This window comes from Artemia sp. Qi Xiang Cuo, chromosome 12 (assembly GCF_049724085.1).
Source record: "Artemia sp. Qi Xiang Cuo chromosome 12, ASM4972408v1, whole genome shotgun sequence".
Classification (NCBI taxonomy): Eukaryota; Metazoa; Arthropoda; class Branchiopoda; order Anostraca; family Artemiidae; genus Artemia; species Artemia sp. Qi Xiang Cuo.
Genome location: NC_142805.1, coordinates 26,166,431 through 26,170,544, shown reverse-complemented (window position 1 = coordinate 26,170,544; position 4,114 = coordinate 26,166,431). Strand labels below are relative to the sequence as shown.

The following is a 4,114-nucleotide window of genomic DNA, read 5'->3' as shown; positions in this document are numbered from 1 at the left end:
GTTTGTTGTCTGAAACCTATAGTTTGGGATGAATAGTTTGCTATTTCAAGCTTTTCTGAGCTAAGGTTTCTTAGTATTTCATAGGTGTTTGTTGTCTGAAACTTATGATTTGAGGTATGTAATTTGCTATTTCCGACTTTCCATAACCAGATTTCGTAGTCTTTCGTAGGTATGTGGTGTCTGAAACCTATGATTTGGGATGTGTGGGTTGCTATTTTTTGACTTTTCTGAGCTGGATTTCTTAGCCTTTCGTAGGTGTGTGTTGACTGAAACCTATGATTTGGGAATGACTGGTTTGCTATTTTTGACTTTTCTGAGTTAGATTTCTTAGCATTTCATAGCTGTGTGCTTTCAGAAAATTATGATTTGGGAGGTGTAGTTTGCTTTTTGGACTTTTCAGAGCTAGGATTTTTAGTCCCTCATAGATGTTTGTTGTCTGAAACTTCTAGTTTGGGATGAGTAGTTGGATATTTCAGACTTTTCTGAGCTAAGGTTTCTTAGTATTTCGTAGGTGAAGCTTCCACGTCAGTTTTTAGTTCACCAAGACATAAAAAATTTAAAGTTCAGTTCTAATTTTTCCATAGAAGATAAGAAAAGTTATACTATTATTGTGATTATTTTCTATGAAGATAGAAAGTTTCACTTTAATTCTAAATTTTCTTAAATTCAGTTCCAACTTTTCTCAAAGAGATGAAAAAATTCAAAGTTCAATTTAAAATTTTCTCAACGAAGTCAAGGAAAGTTCAAGTTCCCTACTGAATTTTACCAAAGAACACAATTCAATTCTAATTTCTCCAGAGAAAATAAAAATCTTCCACTTAAGTTATTTATTTCACAAAGACATAAATAAATTTAAAGTTAAATTCTAAATTTTTCGGTGGAATATAGAAAAAGTAATACCATACTTGTGAATATTTTCACGGAAGATAAAAAGTTCTAGTTCAATTTAAAATTTTCTCAATGAAGTGAAGAAAAGTTCAAGTTCCCTACTGAATTTTACCAAAGAACTTCGAACTAGCAAGTTTTCTAGCAAAGATACCAAATTTCTTCATAGAAGTAACATTTTTTGAATGTGATAACAACTTTTCTGTCAGAAGTAGCAAGTTTTGCATAACAAAGTTTTTATGTGCGTGTGTAAGTTTTTGTGTGCGTGTAAATTTTTGTGTGTCTGTGTAAGTTTTTGTGGGTGTGTAAGTTTTTGTGTTTGTGTAAGTTTTTTTTTTGTGTGTGTGTGTGTGTGTTAGTTTGTGTGTATGTGTGTGTGTGTGTGTGTAAGTTTTTATGTGTGTTTGTGTGTGTAAGTTTCTGTGTGTGTGTGTGTGTGTGTGTGTGTGTGTGTGTGTGTGTGTGTGTGTGTGTGTGTTTGTGTGTGTGTGTGTGTGTGTCTGTGTGTGTGTGTGTGTGTGTCTGTGTGTGTTTTTGTGTTTGTGTGTTTGTTTGTTTTTGTGTGTGTTTTTGTGTGTTTGTGTGAGTGTGTGTGTGTGTGTGTGATTTTTGACCATAAACTCTAGTTTACTATAAGAAAATTATGGAAAATATAGTTCTATCGTTCAAATGTGAAACTTAGTTCCATTCTCTGGTTCAAATGTAGAAAAACCCGTCTTGGTGAGTTGAAATAAAAAAAAATTAACAAGAAATGACTGAAAAGTGTTTTGGGGGAGATGGTTTGATTGGCATAAGGATGTATTAGTGAAGTTATAGTGGAGGGCGACAAAGTCTTCAAAGTCAAGGCTATAGGAAAAAAAAGTTCTGGATATTTTTGTAAGTTTGTAGTTTACGCACTAATATCATATCAGTAATCATTCGAGAATGTTTCCCCATTTATCGATAATCAGGCAATTTTTTCAAGCTCTTGGTCAGAAAAAGAGGCTGTTTCCAAAGATTTAGAATAAGAAAAAAATTGTCAGGTGTGGGACTCGAACCCACGACCCGATATGGGGACCAGATCTTAAGTCTAGCGCCTTAACCACTCGGCCAACCTGACTTGTAAACAATTCTTGATCATATTCATATTGTAATTCAGTTTCATTGGTAAAGTTCAGAATTGAGCTAACTTTTTTCTCTTCTCTAAGAAAATTCAGAACCTCGTCTAAATTAACCTTAAAAAAATGAAATAAAGCTATGGCGACGTTGCATATTTTATTCAACATATCCGACAAAGCACTGGAAGGGTGCATTCCTGTCGACTTTTGGAGGATGTTTCCTCATTTTTCGATAATCAGGCAATTTTCTCAAGCTCTTTTCTCAAGGTCATAGCTTTTGACTGACAACACTAACATCAAAACTTAAACGGTCAGAAATAGAGGCTGTTTCCAAAGATTTAGAATAAGAAAAAATTGTCAGGTGTGGGACTCGAACCCACGACCCCATATGGGGACCAGATCCTAAGTGTAGCGCCTTAACCACTCGACCAAACTGACTTGTAAACAATTCTAGATCATATTAATATTGTAATTAAGTTTAATTGGTAAAGTTCAGAATTGAGCTAACTTTTTTCTCTTCTTTAAGAAAATTCAGAAGTGAATTGGAACATTCTGCTCTTTTCTAGTTTTTTTTTATTTAATCTATTAAATGCCCTAACAATTTAGGTTCTGCATAAATCATATTACAGAATTTATTTAGTGAAATCACAAGACATGATGAAATAAAAAAAATTAAATAAGAAAAAAAAAATGTCAAGTGTGGGGTTCGAACCCACGACCCCATATGGGGACCAGATCTTGAGTCTAGCGCCTTAACCACTCGGCCAACCTGACTTGTAAACAATTCCTGATCATATTCATATTGTAATTCAGTTTCTTGCCTTTCCTTGGCACCTTTCCAAACGAGCGGGGATTCCCCACTGAGTCCTACACATTGCAAAAAAGTGACCAGCACGAAAACTCAACGTTTTCAACCAGACTGGTTTTTGACACTACACCCACACAGAGTCATAGTGAGAGATAAATCCAAATAGTTGGGTTAAAATAGGGTCCCTTAGCGGTGGGCGCCACTCCAAGTGAACCTCGATTAAACCAACGTTTTGGCTATATCTCTCACTATGACTCTGTTTGTTCGTTCTTGACTTCGTTGAGAAAATTTTAAATTGAACTTTGAATTTTTTCATCTCTTTGAGAAAAGTCGGAACTGAATTTAAGAAAATTTAGAATTAAATTGAAACTTTCTATCTTCATAGAAAATAATCACAATAATAGAATAACTTTTCCTATCTTCTATGGAAAAATTAGAACTGAACTTTAAATTTTTTATGTCTTGGTGAACTTAAAACTGACGTGGAAGCTTCACCTACGAAATACTAAGAAACCTTAGCTCAGAAAAGTCTGAAATATCCAACTACTCATCCCAAACTAGAAGTTTCAGACATTAAACATCTATGAGGGACTAAGAATCCTAGCTCTGAAAAGTCCAAAAAGCAAACTACACCTCCCAAATCATAATTTTCTGAAAGCACACAGCTATGAAATGCTAAGAAATCTAACTCAGAAAAGTCAAAAATAGCAAACCACTCATTCCCAAATCATAGGTTTCAGTCAACACACACCTACGAAAGGCTAAGAAATCCAGCTCAGAAAAGTCAAAAAATAGCAACCCACACATCCCGAATCATAGGTTTCAGACACCACATACCTACGAAAGACTAAGAAATCTGGTTATGGAAAGTCGGAAATAGCAAATTACATACCTCAAATCATAAGTTTCAGACAACAAACACCTATGAAATACTAAGAAACCTTAGCTCAGAAAAGCTTGAAATAGCAAACTATTCATCCCAAACTATAGGTTTCAGACAACAAACACCTATGAGGGCCTGTTTCACCGAAATAATTCCCTAAAATAATAATTTGTTCTGAAAAGATATAATAAAGCCTTAAAAAGTATTATAATGGAGGCTCAGCTGATATGATATTAGTGCGTAAACTACAAACTTACAAAAATATCCAGAACTTTTTTTTTCCTATAGCCTGCTTTCTCGAATATGCTTATTTCTTTAAAGGACACCGGATAATTTCCCTCTAAACAATCAAAATTTACTTTATGGAAATTTTTTCCACTATTAAGTGCAAGTTTGTCGAGATTTTTCATTTTTGACTCATTATATAATGTCTTTCGGGCT

At 34.2% G+C, this 4,114-nt stretch overlaps 1 non-coding gene across 1 annotated transcript; it reads right to left on the bottom strand.

Moving 5' to 3' along the window:
- Positions 1 to 2,673: 2,673 nt before the first annotated feature.
- Positions 2,674 to 2,756, bottom strand: TRNAL-CAA (transfer RNA leucine (anticodon CAA)). Its single transcript has one exon. It is a non-coding gene; the product is annotated as a tRNA-Leu (tRNA).
- Positions 2,757 to 4,114: the final 1,358 nt, after the last annotated feature.